General features: G+C 38.6%; 1 protein-coding gene across 1 annotated transcript in view; it reads left to right on the top strand.

The window, feature by feature from the left end:
* POU6F2 (POU class 6 homeobox 2) overlaps positions 1 to 13,806 on the top strand; it is a 386,987-nt gene that overhangs the window by 84,047 nt on the left and 289,134 nt on the right. The gene's annotated exons all lie outside the window — the stretch shown is intronic.

The following is a 13,806-nucleotide window of genomic DNA, read 5'->3' as shown; positions in this document are numbered from 1 at the left end:
TGGTTGAAATGTTGTGCATGGCAAACAAGAAATTAAAAATCAATATTAATTAATAAACCAATATTAATTATCACAGGTATCTAATGTTATAGCTGAAGGTGGAAAAAGTTTTTATTTTTAAAGAATATAGGAGGAAATAATTCAACAAAATTGTATTAAGTAGTGGAATTTATAGTTATTTCAATAGTAACTTTAAAAATACCCGAAGCAAATACTCACCAGCAACCATACACCACACAACAAAAACACTAACCCAGAAACGTATCCTTGCAACAAAGCCTGTTGCCAATTCTGTCCACATACCTATTCAAGGGACACCATCATAGGACCTAATCACATCAGCCACACTATCAGAGGCTCGTTCACCTGCACATCTACCAACGTGATATATGCCATCATGTGCCAGCAATGCCCCTCTGCCATGTACATTGGCCAAACCGGACAGTCTTTACGCAAAAGAATAAATGGACACAAATCAGACGTCAAGAATTATAACATTCAAAAACCAGTCGGAGAACACTTCAGTCTCTTTGGTCACTCAATTACAGACCTAAAAGTCGCAATTCTTCAACAAAAAACCTTCAGAAACAGACTCCAACGAGAAACTGCAGAACTCGAATTAATTTGCAAACTGGACACCATTAAATTAGGCTTAAATAAAGACTGGGAGTGGATGAGTCATTACACAAACTAAAAACTATTTCCCCATGCTAATTTTCCCCCTACTGTTCCTCACACCTTCTTGTCAACTGTTTGAAATGGGCCATCCTGATTATCACTACAAAAAAATTTTTTTCTCCTGCTGATAATTGCCCACCTTAATCGATTACTCTCATCAGTGTTGGTATGGCAACCCCCCTTTTTTCATGTTCTCTGTATATATCTATCTTCCAACTGTATTTTCCACTGCATGCATCTGATGAAGTGGGCTTTATCCCACGAAAGCTTATGCTCAAATAAATTTGTTAGTCTCTAAGGTGCCACAAGTACTCCTCATTCTTTTTAAAAATACTCTAATGCTTCAGTTCAGATGGCTATTATTAATAGTGCTATTTAAGTAATTTACCTTTCTCACTACATTCAGTATATCTCAGATGGACCCACACCTTTTGAATCTCTTACATGCTTTTTAAGATACTAACTAAAATTTTACTAACAGTGAGTCAGTCCCGCTCCAATTGAAGACAATGGGAAAGTTCCGCTTGCCTATACTGGAAGAAGGATCTGGCACATTAAGATTGTGGCAAAGGTGACAACAGCCAATAAATGCAAAGTTGAGGCTGACTCAATCCTGTAAAAACAAAGCAAAAACCCCTCTCTTTCCCTTTCCACTTCATCCCCCTCTTTCTTGTCTCTCCTATCTCTCTCTCCTTCCTCATTTGTGTGTGGGTGTATATGCATGTGTATATGCATACATATATAATATAGAATGTGGCATGCATATGACCATGCATAGGCCAAATTCTTCCCCCTCTCTCATCCTGTCTAACCCCAGTGATTTCAATGGATTTTGCCTGTTGCTGAAAAGTACTATAATTTTTCATATATTCCGAGGAGCATATGAAACTCACATTACTCAGTTGAGAAACTGGAACTGCTTCATCGTAAATATGTCTTGAGGCATTTTTGTAATATATTAGCATTAAGTTTTTATAATTATCTCTAGATATTGCGTAGTGTTTACCACAGAGGAAGAGAGGTCATTCAAATTCATTCTAACCTCTTGAGTAAATACCTCTCTGGACAGTTTTTATTTTTTATTTTGCAAGTAATAGGTATTTATACATATATTTTATATAGAGAGACAATGTTTGCTCAAGAATTTGCTCAAGAATTTGAGTAAACATAGGAAGCCAGATCCTGCAAGCTAACACAAGAACAGTCATTACATACACAGGTAGTTACATTAACTTCAGTGGGACTTGCTCATGTGAGTAAATATATGCCAGCTTAGGCTCATATTTAGCCAGTGTTAATGTGCTGTACACAGACGTCTATATTTTTTGAATAATTTTGGCAGACGATATCGATGTTTGGTGTTAAGCATTTTTTATTTTTAATCGATTTAAATTTTCACAGTTGTGGGAAATTAGGAGGTGGGTCAGACAATTATAAAATGTCATTGAGAGTCAAAAGATTAAAGCTTTATAACAGTTAAAAACACAAATTGTCAACATCAGAGGTCAAAAGATACACAGTAAATAGCCTTAAATCAAACTCTAAGAAGTTCTCCGGCAGCATTTTTCTTACTTTGCTTATCTGTATATTTCAATGATAAATGAAAATAACTTTGGTTTGTGTGTGCATCATGACACTGATGTTTACCAGTAAAAATCTAATCTTTCCAAGCCTAGGGATATATGTTTATACATTTTTGAACCTTTTGTTTTTTTTAACCAAATAGGCTAGAATTTATGCATGTTAAAATCTATAATAAAATGTGTTTTATATAGTCAGTACATTGTAACAGTGATATTCTGGTCTCTTGTGTAGGTATTATTAATGAGGTAATCTGGTCCTGCCCGCGATAATGCACAATTGCAAAACATCCACTGACTTGAATGGGAACAGGATCTGGCCCATTGTGTTATATATAACAAATTATACATATATATATATATACACATACAAATTATATATAATGTCAGAAATGATATTATCATTGGCAAAAGAGAAAACTTGTTTATAACATAATAGAGTTTGTGGTATGGGGAGAACAGATATATCTGATTTTAATAACTAAGCTTTTAAAAATAATTAAAGACTTCAGGATAAGTATTGTGGAAGCAAAACTTCATTGCCAAATGAACAGTGATCGAGGTGAAAATGAGAAAATGTCCCATCTCAGGTTTGATATTTCTCCTCCTTTCTTATACTTGCTTGCATCTCATAATATTTGGGACTGCAAGCCACACATTTCTCCAAAGGAAGAATAAAATTTACAACTGGAAAAATCTTGAAAATGGAAATATTTCATCTTTTGTTATTTTTTCTAGTCCCATTTATTTGATCTGTTTAGTACACATATACGCACAGTATATACATTTAATCATGGAACACATCCACATGAGTCATTTCAATCTTTTTTGTATGACAAGTAAGAAGGAAATTCTTGAGTTGCTTTGTTTTATAGGATTTGATGCATCACTTTCAGACTTTTCCTATTTTAGCTCCTTGGATACAGAACACTGAACAACCTTCTCAAAACAATCACTGACCAAAAAAAATCAAACATTTGCAATCAGTTGGTACTACTAGCTCTTTGCTGTATCTTTGTTTTTAATGAGATAAAGAATAAAAGAGAAGGGCCAGATGCAGCAAACCCTTTCCTTGTCTGAGCAGTCCTGTTTATCACACGAGTAAGGATTGCAGCATTCCTCCATCAGGCCCTGTACATCTGAGGGGTTGGATTTTGGAGCTGAGTGCTCTCAGGCTCTAGTCGTTTCATGTGAGTTGAGGACGGTTCATGTCTCTTGGGCAGTGCTTTTCACCTTTCAGGATCATAGCCTGTGGGACAGATTCTCAGCTGGTGTAAATTGTCATCATTCTACTGAAGTCACAGTTTACACCAGTTGAGGATTTTCCCCCTATTTTTATACTTAATCCAGCTGCTAGTGAAGTCAGTGACAAAATTCCACTGGCTTCAACAGGAGCAGAATTTAACAGTTGGAAAAAAAAGTTTTTGTAACCTACCGCAACCTTTTCTCCTTCACTTCTTTTTATGAAAATCTTTGGTTCATACTGCAGGACTTTTCAAAGCTGCTGATTCAGTTCAAAACAGGCTAAGACTGATAAAAACTGTTTAGTTTGCCTAAGTTTACCGCTGACTGTTTTGTTTAGTGTATATCTGATGTTTCGGATGGTATTCTGGTGGATGTAATGGGCTAGCACAAGAGTTGCATGTCTTGTCATCTGTAGTGTATCAATATGGTTTTATAATGATACAATAACCTGAACCCTGTAACAGTTTATGATCCATTTAGAATTCTTATGGATTCACAGAGGGACAGAGACCTGAAAGAAAGAACTTGACTGCTTTCGCAAAACTGGTTCTGTGACAGGAAAAATTAGCATGCCTGTGATTAGTTGCTAAGGAATCATATTGATCTGATTTGTCGTTAAACTTTTAAGTTTAAGAACATCAAGCTGGGTGGAAGAACAAAAAGTAGTGATGTAAGGATCTGGAATGTACAGGTAAACTGTACCATACTACTACTGATATTGATTTGTTATGATTAATAAATATATTTGTATGCATTACCCAGGTACTGTATCCATAATCGTGCTTTTTTTAGGGCAGAAGAAAATTGCTTGTTGTTCTTTATATTTTATTGACTATTTTAGTCAATGATAAATAAAGAACTTTAGCAGCAATCTGAAGCTAGTGAAGGCAAGACCTGAAAACAGAAACTGTAGGAAATAAAAGTAATGAATAGCAATGTGGCAATATATACACAAAAAATCTCCGGCATCTTAACATTTGTAATGGTGCTAATTTCCAAGTGCTTTTTAAAATATGCTTCCACATGAGGTCTCAAAACCCATAAAAGCCTGGCATGTAAAGTAAATTGTTTGTCACTTGCTGACGACCTGCCATATTTATTGTCAGGAGAAATGGACATTAGTTGGAAAAGCAGTTGTTAAAGGCCAAACAATTTTTAAAGATGGCAAAGATGTGCAAGGGTTTTCCTTTTTCTAACAATGAGCCACCCCTTCAGACATCAAAAGACAAGATAATAAGACACTTCAAGCACAATTCAAGATTATATTCAACATCTAAAGGCTCATCTCTTGTCAGTTTGCATTTACTCTCCCAGGGATGCGATGCTTCTATCATCATTCTGTCAAGAGGAGTCTGGCAAAAGCGATGAGGGCCCCTCATTTCACACACTTAGTGTTTTTTATCAAATAGCCTTCGCTCATTCTGATTCAGCCAAAATGGAGGGATAATTTGAAGAAGGTCATGCACAAGTACAAAAATCTTCTATTGATTTTGTTTGATTAGGAGGCATTAAAATTGCACGTTTATGTTAGTTTCCAAGATGTTTTGTCAGTTTATTTAGCAGTACACTTTTGCAGCTTTAAAAAAGTGATTTTTTTTAAAAAGTGCAAAATGAGTTTGCACAAAATAAACACACATCTGAATACTCAGCGAAAAACATTTTAAACTGTTAGCTTTCTTTTTTTAAAAAGTCATGGTTAGAAATAGATTTAAAATACAACCAAACCTGGTTTTTGTCATTGCTGTAAAAGAAGCATTTATACAGGAAAAAATTACCAGTTGTTTAGATATTGCACAAGTGTAAGGCTTGTATTCTGGCCCCATTGGGTCCTAGAGCCCAAGCTCCAGCCCAAGCCCAAATGTCTACATCACAGTTAAACAGCTCCGTAGCCTGAGCCCCGTGAGCCCAAGTCAACTGATATATTATCGCTGCTATGGATCGGATCCTCAGCTGGTGTAAGTTTTCATAGCTCCATTGAAATCAAAGGAGCTATGATAACTTACACTAGTTGAAGATCTGCCCCCGAAAGGTCTGTCTATACGGCAATTAAACGCCTATGTCAGCTGACTCAGGCTCATGGGGCTCATGGTAGGGGGCTGTTTAAGTGTGAGTTAGATGTTCGGGCTCAGGCTGGAGCCCTGGCTCTGTAACCCTTCTCCTTATGGGTCACCCACGAGTTTTTAATAGTAGTATGGACATACCTTAAGTGTTTGACTGTTTGCTCTGTAAACATACAATATTACACTATATTTGGTTAGTCACACCTGTTACAGTTCATTAATTTTTTGGTTTTTGTTTCTATTTTTCTTGAAGGTTTGAGGGAAGAGATACACCACACAAACATAGCAGCCGTTAGTAGTAATCACTACTAACCTGTTGGCAAGTTACATTACCTACTTCCACCTGAAATGGTACGGTACTTATGCTGTAATACAGAGTGACTTTTCAAAGGAATATAATATCCTATTTATATGTGTATATAATAAATATATTATTTCCTTATGCCTATATTGTCTAGTAGTTGTAAAACATCAGTTTATATACAGGTATGTTCGTTATATCAACCACCCAATCTATTATGTCTTGTGTATACAAAAGTGCAGATAGCCATTGGAGAGGCCTTCCCACTTTCCTTATGTATGGGTTTACCCATCTACATAACTGACTTTCTCTCTAGTAAATTATTCTTGGTGTGATTTCTCTGTAGCTGGTTTAATGTTAATGGTACTCTCTGTCCAGCTGTTTCATTTTGCTGATCTGAGATTTAGCTCTATTCCACAGACAGACTAGCACAGCAGTTTTTAAACTTTTTTTCGCAGAGCCCCCAACCCTCCCCTTTTGTGTTACAATTTTTGGTTGCACCCCTTGAATGCAGACAAAAATAGACACATGCAAAAGTATGCTTGTTAGTCTACTCATAAATCTAACAGAGACCTTGACACAACTTTAATTAAATTACCTACACCTGTAAGTTTCATATACACAGATACTTACCAATGGCACAGCCATGTCTTCCTCAGCAGCAGGCTGCTTCTACCTTACAGCCAGACTGCATTGCTATGGCAGAGCCAGTACCTGTCCCTCTTCCCTTGGGTTTTCCGGGTGCGGGAAGGTGTGTGTGATGGTCTCTGAAGGCGGATCCAGTGCTGGGTGCGAAGGCGGCTGGGAGCAGAAATCGACATGTCCACAGTGGGTGTTGATGCTGACCCACTGGCTGAGTGGCCCACTGAGGTGAGTTGGGGGAGGAAGGGGTGCTCCCTCCTCACCCCCATGGGGGCTTGCACGAGCCACCAGACATCGCCGCTCCCCATCCCAAATGTTCTCTATGTCTCCATAGGGGGAGAATGCCCCACAGGTTGAAAACCTCTGGGTTAGCCTCTCCTGGAAGAATGCTTGATATTCTCTGCACAGGACTCTTATTGTCACAGTGTAAAGGAATTTTGTATAAAGTCTGAAGGGAAAATATGACCCAAGGGCAGCATGGATGTAGTAGTGCTGGGTCAACACTATAGCAAACCAATGCAAAGCTGAGCTATATAAAAAGTTTGTATTTCTCAAGTAGAAATTTAGTTTCCAACTGGACAGGATTTATTTGTTGATCCTTTCATCCAGTTCTGGACAGTTCAGTCCCATTTCTTTGTGACCTTTGTCAACTAGGGATCTTTTCTGAGGCTCATGTACCATTTTTTGAAACAGCCTTTCCATTTATATTATTTCTGGTTAAGTTGTCCCCTATATGTGTTCATTAAGGGTCGGATCCTGCAGCATTGAATTTAGAAGAGTTTTGTTACTGAGTCAGTGCAAAAAGAATTGGGACCTAAAAAATTGCATATTGAATCTTTCCTGTGATGGACTTCCATGCTTTTATTAGATTCCTCTTTGTTATGTCCAGTGATTAGTCAAGGACCTTCTACTATGAGGACTTTTGAAACCTTGTCGTTTGTGAATTATCCGGAATTGTTGTTCTGCTTGATTAGCTAAACTGGTCTGTGAGTCTTTTCTCAGGAGCATATTGAGATGAGTTCCCAGGGAAAGTTCCCTTGAATGATATTGGAAATACTCACTCGTAGGAAGCAATTATACACATACTTACTGTGGGTGTCTTGGGTTTGTAGCCAGCCTTATCTGTTTCTGTTGTGTTCATATAGTGCCTGTCACCTTGGTACCTCCATGCAGTTCTCTCTCTTAAATGACCTGTTGCTCTAGGATGGCCCTTCTGTTGTGGCTGGTGCTGTTGCATCAGGAGTTGTATCTCTTCATCTCAAACACAAGTGTGCTGCTTCTGGCAAGCAACATACTGTAATGCCATATATAGTAATCCGTGGACTGTGCTCAAACTCCAGTTGGCATCCATGGGAGTTTGGTGGGAAGATGGAGGGAAGTACATGTGATGAGGTAAATGGATGATACCAGAGAATAGGGCAAATATTTACATGTTCAGTAATTTATATCTAAACATTGTACTTAAAGTGAAATACTGTGGAGTCTGTTACAAGATTTGATAGTGGGGTCAACTAATGAAAAGGATTTCCCAACTCTAAGATAGAGTGGTTGGTATTTTCAAATGCTTATCATACAGGTGGTCCTATAGGTAAGATTGTGTGAGCTTCTGCCTCTACTTCAATAGAGAAATAAAAATCGATGGTAGCTGAGTGTAAAGTCATTATAATGGCTTGTACTGTATTAAGTACAGTATGTTTTTTCTGGGCTACTCTGTTGTAGAGGCTTTTATAAGCATTGCTAGTAGTTCTGAGGAAGAATAACATGATGAGAGGGAATTTAGCATACAGAGGAATGAGATGGAGTGACCTACAATTAGTTTACACCCAAAAAGTATTTCAGGCAACACAATTATTTAAAAATGTCCTTTAATTAAAGGACTAAGAGGAAAAAGCCAGATTCCATCTTCATTTATGCTGACTTCAATGCACACAAAAGCCTTGATCCTTCAAAGACTGCAGGATGGAGAATTACCTTTATACACATTAGTAAATGAAGTTAATGGGAAGATGTGTGTATGTCAAATTAAGCACCTGCTCAGGTCCCTGCAGGATCTGAGCCATTTGGGGTAAATGGATATGCAAAATAAGTAAGTGCTTGCACAAGTTGACTTTTTTACATATTCAGTTTTTATGCATAAGTGCAGGTGCATGATTTTTCATAAATCTGTTTTTGAAGGCATAAATCAGCCTCTGCCTCTCCATCTAAGTTTTTATACCATGCTCATCATCCTGGTGTCTCCACTCAGACAATTCTTATCCAACAAGCAGATAATTAAATCATTAATAAGGTTCCAGAAAATAAAATTCAGTAGATAACACAAGATATCAATCCCAGTTAGACAAAAGCACACAGAGATGCTGTACTTACCCTATTGTGTAAGTGCTTTCATGGGCTTTCTTTAAAAGTGGAGCTGCTGTCCTGGTCTTGTAGGATTATAGAACTGACTCTTAAATAAATAATGAACCCATGTCTATGAAATAAAACTTCTGCATTTTGGTATCATTACCATTTTTCTTTTGTATCTTTTACTCTCTTCCCTTAAAATGCCTCAGGTACCTTGAAGAGTCTTTTCCCTAATGGTTCTGCCAGGGGCAGGAGGGGTCAGTGATGCCCCATCCCCCACTGGAACAGGCCACACTGGGCATTCTGAGGGGTTAATGACTGGCTCTGCATCTCCTCATGTCATTCCTCCCAGAGTTCCCTAAGATTCAGTGTCAGGCCTTCTTAAGCTGTTTGCTGGAGCTCGCCCTCCCTGTTTTAAAGAGGATCCCTTCAATGAAAAGGGGGCATGGAAATGTAAGACTGCTCTGTTTGCAGTGGGGATATGACCCACACAATTTCTGGGGGAAGGGGAGGATGCTGCTGTGGAGATGGTTGAGCCCATTTTTAGCATGTGGTGGGGCTATTCATATTTGGAGGGACCCGAGGGCATCATCCAACCCAATAGTTACTTTATAAAGCCATTGCCACCAAAGCACTCAGGAATATGTCACAATAAAACAAAATCTAAAACCTAATAAAAGGAATTGGCACTTGTTAAAGTCTGAGAAATCAACCTATAGAAGGGGGAGGCTTAAAGAGGAAACAAATGTAACAATTAGAGATGTCCATCCAAAAAACCTGACCTTTAAATAATAAGATTGTACTTGTTTTGGTGGTGGCTTTTTTTTTTAAACGGGAGTAGGGAAAGACTGAGATGAATGTCAAGAGAACTGATTTCCTCACAATAAGACCTCTACAATGAAAGCCTATTCACTTAAAGTAAGCGTGATGGTTGAACCTGTGGTGTTTTGAGTGTAGATACTGTCAGGCCAGTGGTCAGGAGGAGGTTTTCAGTGTGGCTTGGTCTTATGCTATTAAGATCGGTTATTACTGAGTCCTCTGTTCCCCTAATCATGAAGGATCTTAGAGCCCTTACTTATAGATTCATAGATACTAAGGTCAGAAGGGACCATTATGATCATCTAGTCCAACCTCCTGCACAACGCAGACCACAGAATCTCACCCACTTACTTACTGAACATCTAGGGATATCTTCGCCACTACTCAGATGTAACCGCCTCTGTGGTGAATGTACCAGCAGCAATATGCCTCCATTTTAGGCGAAGTGAATAATGATGTACCCAGCTGAAACTGTAGGTGGAAGTTTTTATGTTGGTGATATGTACAATATCCAAATAGGAAATTCCCTGGGAAACAGGCTACAATAACTCTAGACTTACTAAAAAGGTAGCAGGATTAAGACATGAAAAGCATTTAGGGATATAATGGCATATATAAGGCCCAGTCTTGCTCCAGTTGAAGTGAATGACACAGCTCCCATCAGTTTAATTGAATATGGAGTTCTAGAGTCATCTGTATACTCTGGCTACTTTCAAGTGTTCCGGCAATGGAATACAGCCCTATATTTGACTTAACTAACTGGTTAAGCCAGGCTTATGTCTCATTTTGCATCATGGGTGGTACAGTTCAACTAGAGTATATGATCAATGAATTTGATTAAAAAATTGGTAATTTGACCATCATAGGAGCTAATCTTAGAACCATATTGTGGTATTACTTCAGAACTGACTCACCATTACTTCCTCCATTATTTAACTTTTCTTTGGAGGCTTCCTCTGCAAGTAGAAACTGGATCCAAACGTGCTTGATTTAGGAGAGGTGACAAATGGGGACTGACATGTTTGGAGGGTTCGTTTATATAGCATAAATTAAAATAATCTCAGATCTCTTTAACTATGTGTTGTCTTTTTGCCAGATAATAAAGTTAAAATACATGCTGTTTGGTTTTTAATGTAATCAACCATCATTCAGAAATAACTTCATGCATTTTACTTTGTTGGATTGTTATTACTCCACAGAAGCAATTGCTAGGATATACTCTAGGTGCCTACGCTGTATATTTAGTCCCAAAAAAGCATGGTGATGCACTAACCCCGTGCTTCTTACTTATGTTTGCGACAGTGGTTGATGATTTTTTTTCATAATTCAGGTTTTTAAAGTCCTAGCCATATATCTTAGGCGGATCACTAATAACCATTTACCAAATATATTCAGTTTGTACTTTATCTTGAGTTTCAGCTTTTTCTCTTGTCATAATACTCCAGCTCTGTATTTATCAAACTATGTTTAAATAAAAATTCAGAATATCAAATAATAAAGCCCAAACATGCCTCATAGCAGAATACCCAATATTGGTGTTTAAGCTTGCAAAACAGTTATGTAACTAAAGACTATGTAGGGGTGACCAACCTTCATCAGATGGGTGCCCCGATGGTGGATTAGGGGTATGTCCTACAGATATGTAGTACAGCTGTGACTATTCAATAAGCAGTCATGGAGCAACTGTCCATCTCTCTCAGCAGGGTGTACCTCTATAAAATGCCACTTAAGCCCTATGATGAGGATGTCAAGGTGAATAAAAACTGCCTTAAAATAAGTCCCACTGGGGCATGTAGAGCTCATCAGCCCTGGTAGGCTGCTCATCTAGGAAAAGGAAAACTCTGATTTCAAAACAAAGGTGTCAGGCTTGGACAGCTGACCTGTAAAGCTCATCCAGTAAATATGATCATCTGAACTGATATCCATGTCAAGTGTACCCCAGAGGCAATGGCATACTCCACAAGCAATGTACAACAGCTTTGCCTGCTGTTGTAACTGGGCCACTGGTCACTAAAGTTAAAGAAGCGAGTGTGTAAGCTGAAATGGGCACATTGGACTATAGGAATGCTATTTGGAAGAAGTTTGAAGCTATGTGAGGATTTAAGGAGGAGAAGAGTAAATGTGGCAGGTGTATGTACATAAGACCAAATGGAATGGTTGCAAAGCCAAGATGCTGGTGAAGGGATACAAAATCTACTACCAGGGAGTTCAACCTCCTGAAACAGTGTTGGCATTCTTCTGGATGAAACCAGATAAAAACATGCGATAGAGGTTACCAGACGTTCGGACTGACTGACTGAGTATTTAAACTGTGTTGCGAAGAGGTAACTATCTATATAGTAAGTGGGTATGCACCACAGTTAGGAGAGGATCAAAAGATAAAATAGGAGTTTCTTGCTGAGATGTTCTGCCTTATTGGAAACGTACCATCCAATAAGAAGATAATTATCAGAGCAGATCTTAATGCACACATTAGAATTGCAAAGCCTGGATAGAAACGGTCCATGGAGGGCATGGCATTGGACCTAGAAACTCTGTGAGGAAACAGTCCTACAGACTTGTCTGGTGCTGGACTTTGGTGATCTCACACATTTTAAGAAGGGGGAAAGCCATCTCACAACTTATGCCAGTGGGAGGACACAAGTCCCAAATTGATTTATTTCTAATAATGAGAGAGAGCATGAATAATAAATTGTAAGGTAATACTTGGTAAATGCTTTGAGAGACAGCACAGACTTCTTCTTATGGACTTCAGAATGCACAGACCTCAGAAGCCCTGAACCCCGGGATACTGGAGAGGCCTAACTGCTAGAAACTTAAAGATATCTTTAAAGCAGGAGTAATGTGTAGATTTCCTAACCACCCACAGGGATGTGTGGAGGACAGATGATTTAAACTAAAGTAAACTTTACTGGACTTGGTGCATTAAGACTTAGGAGTGATGACACCAATGCCAAAAAAGGAGGGTGGGGGGATAAGAAGGGAGACTTGGTGATGGAATCAAAGAAACCGTTGAAGAAAAAAAAACATTAAAAAAATGGAAGTCCAGTGGCTTGAGCAGTGATAAGATGCTGCACAAGGAGGCAAAAAAGAGGCCAAAACAAGTGTTGCAACATCTAAACGTGTGTCCTGTGATGAGCTATATAACCAACTAGAAGGACATAAGGGAAAGAAGACAATCTATAGACTTACCAAGGTGAGGAAGAAAATGGCTCGGGATGTGAGCAAGTTTTCTTATATTAGAAAGTAATATGTACATTGCAACCGAATGGTGAATCTATCAACAAAGTTTGGAGTGATTATTTTGAAAGAGTGATGAATGAGGAGAACCCAAGGGAGGAAGTAAGAACATGTAAACCAAACTGGTGATAGACTACATATAGAATGAAGAGGGTACAGAGGCACTTAGGAAAATGAAAAAGGAGAGAGCACCTGGACCAGAGGACATACCAGTGGATGAAGTGACGTCATTGGGAAATGAAAGCATCAAGTATCTTACAAGTTTGTTCAATGATATTCTCAAGAAAGGGAAGCCACCAGATGAATGGCAAACAAGCTTTGTGGTGCCTGTTTTTAACCATACAAGCAATGTTACACTGTGTGCTAATTATCACCCAATGAAGCTGATGTCACATTTCTTTGACAGTATGGGGGAGAAGATCATTGAAAAGTGTCTGTGTGGAATGGTTAAAATTTGGAAGGGTTAGTATGGATTCATGCCGGGAAGGAGCACAATTGATGCCATGATTGCTCTATAAATCCTCCATGGAGAAGTTCAGAGAAAAGAGATGGCAACTGGGTATGGTCTTTGCCTTCTCTGGGTCCACAATGGATTGTGTACCAGGAAAACTAGTTTTGTGGAATTTGCAACAGAGAGGTGCGCCAGAAGGATATGTCCATCTTAGCCAGGATACGTATGATGGAGTGACTACCATAGTCAAAACTAGATGGAATACACTAGGGCATTTCCAGTAAACATTGGCTTGCATCAGGGGTCAACGTTCATCCCGTTTCTGTTTGCGGTTGTCATGGATGTGACAAGTGAGAATATACGAAGGGAGTTGCCTTGGAACATGCTTTTTGCTGGTGACTCAGGACTTGTCTACACTGGCAAGTTTCTGTGCAGTAAAGCAGCTTT

This window comes from Chelonia mydas, chromosome 2, assembly GCF_015237465.2.
Source record: "Chelonia mydas isolate rCheMyd1 chromosome 2, rCheMyd1.pri.v2, whole genome shotgun sequence".
In the NCBI taxonomy this organism is placed as follows: domain Eukaryota; kingdom Metazoa; phylum Chordata; order Testudines; family Cheloniidae; genus Chelonia; species Chelonia mydas.
Note: the sequence above shows the minus strand (reverse complement) of the source record. Positions and strands in the feature narration are given on the sequence as shown.